Source organism: Mixophyes fleayi, chromosome 9, assembly GCF_038048845.1.
Source record: "Mixophyes fleayi isolate aMixFle1 chromosome 9, aMixFle1.hap1, whole genome shotgun sequence".
In the NCBI taxonomy this organism is placed as follows: Eukaryota; Metazoa; Chordata; class Amphibia; order Anura; family Limnodynastidae; genus Mixophyes; species Mixophyes fleayi.
The window spans coordinates 86,393,007-86,404,530 of NC_134410.1; positions in this window are offsets into that span (position 1 = coordinate 86,393,007).

An 11,524-nucleotide genomic window follows, 5' to 3' on the forward strand; every position below is an offset into this window, starting at 1 on the left:
TCTTGGAGGATTCTTCCCCGGGAGCAATCCTATCGGACAATCCCAAGGGCGTGGCAAAAGTTCAGCTTGGATCGTGTCGACTACATCCGCGAAGTCTTGATATTGAGGAGGAAGTCCTGGGAGAAATGTTTTAGTGGAGAAAGATAGAATCTTAATCGGCTTGACTTGAGTTAAACAATTGGACCGACATTGAGATCCCCAGGCAAAAACTTCAGAGGTATTCCAATCCAGACAGGGAGAATGTACACAAAGCCGGGGTAGACCTAAGATAATGGGAGTAGTCGAATGTGGTAAAACGAAGAATGAGATGGTTTCAGAATGCAGAACCCCAATACGGAGAGTGAGAGGCTTGGTTTGGTAGCGAACCAAACTTCCTGGGAGTTGGGAACCATCAATGGCAGTGATGGTCACAGGTGTCTCCAAGGAAACCACAGGAATAGAACATTGGGATACAAGAGACCAGGAAATAAAATTCCCTGCAGCACATGAGTCCACCAGTGCTTGGGAGATTTCATCAGAGGAATCCCATAATATGGAGACTGTGAGAAGACAAGCAGATGATGAGGAGGCTTCACATGTCCCCAGTCTGACTGTAACGACCTGCCTCCTGGACTCTTGGACTTTATTATTTGTTTCTTTTATGTGTTGCAGCAGTACCTCTATTCACCAGAGGTGCTGCTATTGTGCTTTACTTGTTTGTATCAGGGGTTAACCTGCCCTGTAATTATTCCTTGCACCTGGGTGTGTCCCTTCTTAAATCTGTCTCTCCCAGCAGTCTTGGCTGGTTATTGTTGTCCCATCCTGTTGTCTCATCCTGAGGTTATTCTCTGTGGTCACTTCCTCCTGTTTGTTCTCCTGGATTTATGCTGCTGGAGATCTATCTCAACATACAATCTGCTGACCTGTTCGTTATGTGAACCTGGGACTTATCTGTGCATTTCCCTGTGCATGCTGCCTGGAATATTTCCTCACCTTCCATTTACCTGCAACTGCTGTATATCTGGTAAATTCTGCAAACTATTATGTCAACTGTTCATACTCTCCAGCAATAAACATTGTTTGTTTTTTCACCTATCCATGGCTCCTTAGCTGTATTTCTACATTTATCGGTGACACTGACCTCCCCGTAGGAGACTAGGGCCTGGCATTTCCCGATCTCCTTGGACAAGAATTCAACAAGTGGCCAGGCTCGCCACAATAAATACATAACTTGTTTAAACGTCTCCTTTCTCTTTCTTTGGATGTTAACCGAGTCCTCCCAATCTGCATAGGCTCTTCAAGAGTAGAGGAGGTTGAGTGGGGATGAAGAACAGATTTGTAGGATGAGTGGTTGGGATGTTCCTTCTCAGCCGAACTTTCGCAGAAACAAAGATCCACTTTATTACAAAGTGAGATTATAGCATCCAGAGTGGTAGGAAGTTCTTGGGATGCCAGTACATCCTTGATTCTGTCTGATAGACCTTGCCAGAATGCTGCTACCAAGGCGTCATTATTCTAAGACAGTTCTGAGGAGAGGGTATGAAATTCTATAACGTACTGAGCGACTGTATTGGTACTTTGGCGAAGTCTGAGAATGCTGGCTGAGGCTGAGGAAACTCGTCCGGGCTCATCAAAGATCCGCCGCAAGTAGCTAAGAAAACAAGGTAGTTGCTGAGCAAAGAATCTTCTCGCTCCCATAGGGGAGAGACCCATGCCAAGGCCTGACTGGATAACAAAGAAATAATGTAAGCTATTTTGGACTTGTCGAAAGGAAAATTTTGGGTCTGTAGTTCGAACTGAATGGAACATTGGTTAATAAAACCACCACAGAGTTTGAGGTCCCCATCAAATTTTGCCGGTGTAGTCTCAAAGAAGAAGATGGGGTCAGTGGAGCAGAGCACTGGTCCTGAGGAGAAACAGCCACAACTGGATGAGTAGCCTGTAGAATATCCAGGCGACTGGTCAGAGTGGAAACACTGCAAGAGTTGCCGTTGGATACTATCCTGTTGTTCTATGCGTAAAACCAGATGTTGTAGTAAGTCTTTAGCTGAAGGCTCCACCGGGGGGATCAGATATTTGGCCTGTCACGGTTGGCTTATGGAAAATAGATCCCTAGGCTCTGCTGAATATGGCTTGGCACACCCACAGGCGCGGAGTCTAACAAGCAGGTGGTTTTTACCAGGAACCCTGGCAAGGAGGTATGGTCTTTGCGGTACGAAACCTGCAGGTCGCGGTCCTGTGAGTGGGTGAACAGCAGAACGGTGTGGAGGAGCCAGGCGAAGCGGATAGAGACTAGAACCCACAGGTATATTGTATGGGAACAGGAACACTAGAGATGAGACTGATGGGCAGCAACAAATGAGGCACTAGGAGAATGGGTGTCCTGTGGTATAACAGGGAAAGAGCAGAAGCTGTCACAATGGTGTATCCAGGAGTGATTGGTAGAGATACTGGAACAGCGGGAGTACAGCACTGGAGTTATGCTGAGCACACACGGGTAAGCAGAGGTAGCTTAGGGAGAACAGCCGATGAGTCACCAAGGCAGTTGCGGCTCACAGTGATAGCGGTTAGAGAACTGGAGCTGTCACGATGAAGTACATCAGAAATGGTATAGAAGTACTGGAGCAGCAATAGTTCAGTACAGCAGGAGTCTGAGAGTAAACTGACGTGGTGAAGTTAACTCGTAGTAACAGCCAATGAGTCACAATAGTAGTAGTGGCTCCGAGTAGTGGCGGTGAGAGAAGTGGAGCTGTCACAATGAAGTACAGTTGAGATGGTAATATCGGTACTGGAGCAGCGATAGTTCAACACAGCAGGAGACTGAGAGCAGACTGAAGTAGCGGGGGGTAACTCGTAGGAACAGCTGATGACTCACAATAGTAGCAGCGGCTCTGAGTGGTAGCGATGAGAGAACTGAAGCTGTCGCGATGAACCACACTGGAAATGGTAGTATCAGAGCTGGAGCAGCAATAGTTCGACACAGCAGGAGACTTATAGCAAACTGAAGTAACGGAGGTAACCCGTAGTAACAGCTGATGAGTCACAGGTGTAGTAGCGGCTCTGAGTGGTAGCGATGAGAGAACTGAAGCTGTCACAATGAAGTACACCGGAGATGGTAAGAGAGGTACTGGAACAGCGATGGTTCAGCACAGGCCACGAACTGAGAGCAGACTGGAACACAGGCAAACCACGAGGAGAACAGGAACCAGAACCACAGGGTGCAGGAAGTGAGCTTGAAGAACAAGCATCAGACAGGTGAATCCAGGAGGTTTAAATAGTGCTCAGGAATGCTCAGCCAATGACAAGAGGAGGGAGGTCCAGAAGTGCAATAGACTTGCACCTGTGCAGAACTGAATGTAGCTGAATGAATGAATGAAGTTTGTCTGATGCTGAAACATGGCAGTTTCCAGATGAATGAAATGCGGGTAACGAGACAGGTACTATTTGCAGGACCGAAGCGTTACAGTGCTCACAGGTACTCAGATGCCCCCAGACCTCTGTCTCTGGATATGTTGCTTAGTGCCAGACCCTCTCCTGCACTTCACTCCACTGCCTGCTGTTGCCCCTTTGATCTCGACCCGTTTTTGGACTTCGCTACTTTCTACCATCAGGCCCTCGTCTGCGCTGCAGTAATATTATAAACTTGTACTACTCAGAGTTTAAGACCTGAGGGCATCCGAGTACCTGTGAGTGCGAACAAGCTCTACGGGAAAGGCGACTGCTATAGGAGATTTCTCCTGCCTGTTCTACGAGTTAGGTATCTGCTGTCAGCCCTAACAGTGGCGTCCTTGATACTCTAATAAATCCATTAGCCTATTAAGAAGAATATGGCTCGGCCAAGTTAACCCTTTGAATGCTAGTGTGTCATTTGTAGATACATTTGAATAACAAGCTGTGTGTGCTTGCACTTACATTTGTGTAACAGCCTGGAATTGTGAAGAGTTAACCCTTTGTTTCCTGGTGAGTTTAGTCTGTGAGCAGCTAGAAGCCTTGTTTGCCAGTATATTGGGGTCCTATTGCCCGTATTCAATAGGTGGTGACAGAGGGCGTTTGGGGGCGATTCAGTAGGTCTATAACCTGTGTGATAGGTAAAGAGAGACTGCTGGAATCGTGTGACCTCATACAGCAAACAACCCTAAAGTCACGACAACAGGGAATGTGTTCGTGACAAATTGGTGGCATAGCGGTGGGATTATTTAATTTCTTAGAGTATTAAGTGCATGGTTTAAGCAATTAACCCTTGCACTTATAAACTGATTGTAAGCTGATGAGGAATACAATAGTTTTACAAGGACAAAACTCAGGGCTCATTATTATTTTTCAAGACATACGTGCAAAGCAGTTCCCTTCCCTTCTCTGTTTTTTCTTTTTCTATCTTTTATTTTGCAACATAACTGAGGAGATGGCTGCAGCATATAAACGCATGACAAAGGAGGCACTGATTTCACGGTGAGGAAAAGTAAGGAGCAATTGATTGAAACTCTTGTGCACAGAGATCAGTACCAAACCGTAGATGTGTCCCAGAAAGGGCACAGCCAGGATTCAGAAGCGGACCTGACTGTGGATATTGCTCAAAACAGTGGACTGTTAATTTTGGAGGATTCTAATAGTTCATGTGTGGACACTGCTATGGACGTTTATTTGCAAACGCCCCTAAAACATTTAGGCCCAGCGGACATTACAAGCAAAATGCAGCTTATACAGCAGTTCCAGGAGAAGGAAGCTGCTGACCGTCAGGAGAAGCGCGCTGCTATGGAGGCAGCAGAGAGGCGCGCTGTTATGGAGGCAGCAGAGAGGTGCGCTGCCATGGAGGCAGCAGAGCGCCAGGCAGAAAGAGAAGATTCTGAACGAGAGGGAAAGAGGAGATACCAGCTGGAGCTTGACAAGCTCCAACGTCAGCCAGAATCCAGAGAGGCAGGTATCAGCATACCCCATCGAGAGAATTTCCCTGTATAGGAAACATATGGGGATTGGATGCTTTTTTGCCAGGTTTTGAAAAAACTTGTCGACAGCATGGATTGATCAAAGATCAGTGGGCGCAGTATTTAACCCCTGGTTTGGGAGGGAAAGCATTAGAGGCCTTTGCAGACCTTCCACCTGAGATGGACGGATATTACAAGGCAATCAAAAGTGCCCTGTTGCAGCGTTTTAATATCACGCTGGAGGCGCACAGGCAGAAATTCAGAGAATTAAAACGCAGTGCCTCTGACAATTATTCAGGACTTGTGGCCCATCTGTCTGCTTTTCTCAAACAGTGGATTGGAGGGTCAAAGATCACCACCTTTGATGCTCTGAAAGAGTTAATGATCCAGGAGCAGTTACTCACTTTTTGCTCAGCTGCTGTGAAGGAATGGGTAGTGGATCGGGACCCTGAATCATCTGCGGCAGTAACTAGACTGGCTGACAAGTATACTGTCATCTGGGCTCCTGCAGCTAAAAGAGGGACTTCTGTGCCTGGGCAGTCTGCCTGGAAAGGGGGATGGCCAGGAGGATCAACGTCACCCCTCTCAACACCATCACCCACTGTTTCTTCATCTTTTGAGAGGTTTGGGGCAAAGCCTGTTTAGGAAAAACACCCAACGATGTTTTGTGTGCAACCAGGTGGGGCACATCAGTACCATTTGTCCAGCAAAGAAGACCACTTCACCCTCCTCTGGGGGGTACCTTCCCTGCAATCTTCACCAACTGTCCTGTGAGTTGCTGGACCACAAGGGGGGTGGAAGGACAACCTGTCAACAGTCACTGTGGGTGACAAGGTAACTGTGGGGTTAAGAGACACTCGTGCGGATGTTACGCTTGTGTGTTCATAACTGGTAGGGTTAGAGGACTTGATTCCAGGAAAGTGTATTTCTGTGCAATGGGTGGGTGGAATTCAGCTTACTGTGCCTGTGGCCAAGGTTTACCTTGATTGGGGTGCTGTAAGAGGTCTAAGATGTCGGGGTATCGGATAATATGCCTACAAATGTGTTACTGGGGACAGATTTAGGAAGAATGCTATCTCAGTATGTATCTAATGATGATGTTAATGCCACACCTGTCACTGTGTCAGAATCTGCTGAGAGTAAACACGTTTTTTTTCCAGGTACCAGGTGGTGACAGAGAAAGGGAATGTCGTATTGTACCGGATGTGTGTAATGATGCTAATGCCACACCTGTCACTGTGTTAGAATCTACTGAGACTACCCATGGTTCTTCTCAGGTGCCAGGTGGTGACAGAAAAAGGGAATGCCATATTGTACATGAAGTGTGTAATGATTTTAATGCCAGCCATGTTACAGTATCAGAACCTGCTGACAGTAACCACGTTTTTTCCCAAGCACCAGGATATGACAGGTAGAGGGTATCTTCTATTGTACCTGAAGTGAGTAAGGATAATGCCAAAAGTAGTATTGCATTAGAATCTACACATGTTCTTCCACTGACATCTTGTCATGGGGTAGGAAAAGATGAGTATTACTGCAAATATTGGCATTGATTCTGGTGTAGATATTATGCTTGCTAGAAATGGAACAGATGATAATGTGATTAATTATGTTGTGTTAGAGAAAGGAAATGTTTCTACCCAGGTAATATGCTCAGCAGATAGGGTACAGGTTAAGAGGGAGGGCGGGCAGAGTGAAACTGTCTGTTCTGTACCTGAACCAGCCGTACCCAGGGGTGTTGAGAATGTGGGGGAGACACATAGTCCTGACCAACGGGAAATAGCGAGTGACATTATATTGCTGCTGGGCCCTGAAGCTCGAATGTTCACCACTCAGATCTCAATCTGAGTTCTGACCATTCACCTGAGTTTTCTATAGATACAGGGGGGTCAGTTGCTAGCCCACACTCACTTAGTGAGCCGTCTTAACAGTTTAGAGGAGGTAGATGAGAGGCACACAATCCCTGTTATACTACACCCCCATATAGATGAGTTCAAGGAGGAGGAGAGTGTCCTGTGCAGTAGCTCCCCGGATAAGAATTACCTAGTTTGTCCCACTGACAGGGAATTTTGTAACTGGGAAGCAGGGCAGAGTGGAAATAGGTATTCTGCTGTGCCAGAATACCTACTTACTGTCACGAGCTGCGTGAACTAGCAGCCGCGCGTGTGCTTTAGTTTCTCTGCTGTTATTATCCTTGTGGCATAGATGTTAGAGGGTGTAGGGACATCCTCCAACACCAGGGGGAGCTCTCATATGATTTAAACTGGTTCATTTATATTTTTATACATGCTTCCTGGTTATGTCATTACCTATGCTAGTTCTAGCTAGTAATTAATTAGCCGCCTCCTGTCAGACCTATCCTCCTCTGTCTTGATTGGCTCTTAGTACTATTTAAGGCAGTGAGATCTGGGCCTCACTGCCGGTTATAGCGTCCTGTCTCCAGTACTGCTGCCTGCTATTTGTTCCTGTGTTTGGTGTTTAACCTAAAACTGATTACCCGTTATTGACCTTTGCCTGTTCCTGGACTCTGAACCTCTGCTAGTGACCCTGATCTTACTCCTGTCCCTGGATCCTGAACCTGTGCCTGTGACCTTGATCTTTCTGCCTATACCTGACATATCCTCTGCTGCCCTGCCCAGTCCGCTGACATCTGTCCTGTCGCTACTCCGTGTGCAATCTCCTATACCTGTGCGCTACCGTGTAAGCATAAACACAAACTACTCTGAGCATAAGACCTGGGGGCATCTGAGTACCTGTGAGCATAACCAGTCTCTACGGTAAAGGCGGCTGCTATAGGTGAAGACCTCGTCTACCTGTTCTATGTGTTTATGCCGCACTGGTAGCCATAACACTTACAGGAGTTTTTGTGGGAGGGAGGCGTTCTCTCACACAGCACCCACAAAGAAAAGCAGTCAGTGAGAGGTACAGAGAGTGTAGGTAAGAATGCAGAGGTTAGTCCACAGCTATTGAAGAACCAGAAGAATGAGATAGTTAACCCCATCTCCCCAGAGAACCTATTGAGAGCCAGCTAACAGCTATTCCAGTTGAGCAAGGGGAAATCTGTGGGAGATGGCTTGGGCAATGATCTATCAGTCAATCCCCATGCCATCTCTTAAAAAGGGGAGGTGTCCTGAACATAGAGAACTTACAGTTATTTATAAGGGATAAATCATAACTGCAGTGTAAATATGTTATATCAAATGAATCCATTGATAGGTTTAGCTACTACAGTGTAAAATGTGAGGACAGAAAGTCTGATGTAAATGTATTGGAGGTTTTTGCCCATTCCTGTGTGAGAAGATAGGAGTGTCACCTATGGCAGCTTCAAAGGGCTCTTGCTGTGAGATATATACTGACATGTTAGATTTTTGGACTCCTGAATAGACTTTGTAGGGCCGGTCACAGCCGGACATACTTGCAGCTCAAGGCAACATTTTAAAGGCCTATAGAGGTATATAGAAACTTGAGCTTCCAAAGAAAATGCCTTCATAGTTCATATTTTGGGAAATCCGGGTACCACTCCATACTGAGGAGCAGAAATCACACCAGGGTTTTGAATGACAGGTACGGATGGTATCCGCAAACAGCTAAAATCACATATCTTTGGAAAAGGTATGTCACATGGTCAAAATTCATCATGTATGGTATCAAAAGATGGACAGACTCATAGGGGATTTATTAATGATAAAATTGGATCTGTGTGGCGCTCTAGAGAATAGTTAGATCACATAGTAGAATTGGTTAGTAAATCAGGCAACAAGCAAATGGTGATTGAAAAAAGTGTCACAGGCCACAACCCCCTGGGGGTAGAAAGAGGTGTGGAAGTGTCTTTAAAAGACAAGGTGTAACAAATTGTCAGACTTTTTTGGGAAATCAATTTGCACTGATAAGCTGTCCATCTTCGTAACCAATTTCCCATGGCACAGATTATGCAACTCAAGTGCTATTCTGAATGTCACCCTTTTATTTTAAACTGTTTTGCTTGTGTATGTCAATTAATTGTTTATTCATTCATATTTTTTTTTTATATCTGTATGCCCTGTACTTTTGTATATTAAATTATAGATTTAATATATGTAGCGTCCTTGATACTCTAATGAATCCATTAGCCTATTAAGAAGTATAAAGCTTGGCCAAGTTAACCCTTTGAATGCCAGTGTGTGATTTGTTGATACATTTGATTAACACGCTGTGTGTGTGCTTGCATTTACATTTGTATAACAGTCTGGAAGTGTGAAGAGTTAACCCTTTGTTTGCTGGTGTGGGTGTTGCTAGTCTGTGAGAAGAGAAGCCGTGTGGGACGGTATATTCGAGTCCTATTGCCTGTATTCAATAGGTGTTGGCAACCTGAAGTGTGAGTGCTGTTTGGGGGGGCCAATGCAGTAGGTCTATAACCTGTGTTATAGGTAAAGAGAGACTACGGGCTGGAATTGTATGACCTCATACAGCAAACCCCCAAAGTCACGGCAGCTGGGAGTGGGTTTGTGACAAGGCCCTAAATAAGTGTTACTGCTGTGTAAATATACTGCATCAAATAGAGACAATTATACTATGAAGAGATCATCAACATCCTAACATTTGAAGGATACTTGAAAGCAAGCACATGGAGGGAAAAGAAAAACAAATTGCATTCATTGTGTTTTGGGGAAGCTTTTTTTTTTTAGTCCATTTATAACTCCCTGTGCCAGTCTCAGGTTATATACAGCAGATCAGCAATGATACGTTATACACACACTGGCAGAAAATGAGCAGTTCAATATATTTCTGTGGTCTCCTATACGAACGCACAAATTGCTCTATTCTGTTGCCTTTTGCTGATTACATACAGGAAAGGGGAGTAGTGAAACAAAGGAATGTTATGCAGTGTGCTGGACTTTGATTGAATATCATGGGACAACATAGGTAGCTCTTGTTTTACATATCAACATTACCCTAAAAATGTCAATGCAAACACTTTCCTGTTAATGCAGATGTAACCTAGTACTTTCAAGAGGGGTGTAGTTTGTTGATGACACATCGCTCAACAAGAAGACCCACAAAAAGTATTTAATACAATATACAAATCAACATACAATCTTTTTCGTCAGTTGCAAAGTATTGTTAATTTAGAGCATAGAGTAAGCAAGGGGGGAGATGCTCTGCACAGGGATTGAAAAGAAACAACCACATGCAATATATAACAAGATGTAAACCTTTAATATGTAGCATGTGGGGGTGCTGGTCCTGTTATATTAGGACAAAAAAATTTATGAACAGGGGTTCATATTAGAAGGACAAATTAGCACTCCTTATGTTTATTAAAATATAACTTTATTAATTACTGATTTATAATGATATCCTCCCGGAAGACAAGGTGAAATATATTAAAAAAATTACTTTCAAATACACACATACACACGTGTAATAAAAACAAAGACACCAACTGATAGGGATCTATTATATGAAGGAATAGTCGTGTAAATGCAGAGAATTATCTATGTAAATCCTTAGCAGCAAACCATTCCATGTACTGGTAGGTAGTGGTTAATAGGAAGACAGGGTGATTTAAAGGGTAAATGAGAACCGTGTCTCTTTTGATGTTGATATTACAAGCCTTCTGATAACCACTGTAACAACTGTAGCAGGCAAGTAGCGGAGAGAAGTATATAGTCTCCGTTGATGTAATGAGGGGAAACCCCTAGCTAGAGATAGCGTTAGCTTACTTTATAATAATTGTAGTATGGGATTGGAATGAAAGGCTTATTCTGGGTCAATAAGGATGTAAAGCGCTACACATTAATGCACCTATGCTGATGCACCCAACGGCTCGTGTAGTTCATGCAGTGTATAACCTTATCAGCTGTGATGAATACAGTTTACTCGATTACAAGTAAAAGCTCTGTTGTGCTGAGCAATTAGAATTACATCAGGGTTGAGTGGATTAAGAAGTACTAATCACATTATGTCATATGGCAGGAAAAGTCACACTGTTTAAAACAGGCAAACTGAATGCTGGTTCAGAAAATAATCCTGCACATTAACTATATAAGAGCAAAAACTTAGCGTTACTTGGCGCCAACACCAATTGTAATAGGGATGTAGCAGTTGTTTCCATTTAGTAGCAGGCATAGATATAGTTTTCATACTTCATGGGATCTAATTCATTTAGATATAACGAGTCTAGCTGCGGTGAACACTGTCCTCCACGGAGGCTTTTCATAAGTCTGCTCACACCAGGGACAACGTTTATTCCACTACTAGACACACTCGTTTTTCTTCCTCTATTCGTTCATTGCAAACTAGTGACATATGAGATCATAATACCTCATGGGACTCAATCCATCTAGATAAAGCGAGTCTGGCTGCGGGGAACATTTTCCTCCACGGAGGCTTTACCCAAGTCCGCTCACACCACGGACAATATTCATTCCGCTATTAGTCACATTTGATTGTCTTTATCCCCTCGTCTATTGCAAATCAGCGATATGGCTTTTACTCAACAGGGTCAATTTTAGAACAAGCACTTTGTTTGGGTGGTTTTTAAACAGTAGTTTCATACACCATCCATCAATTTTGGTGTAAATAGCTTTTGATATTCATCATAGCTAAACTCTGTCACAATTAGCATCACACAATGCAAAAAA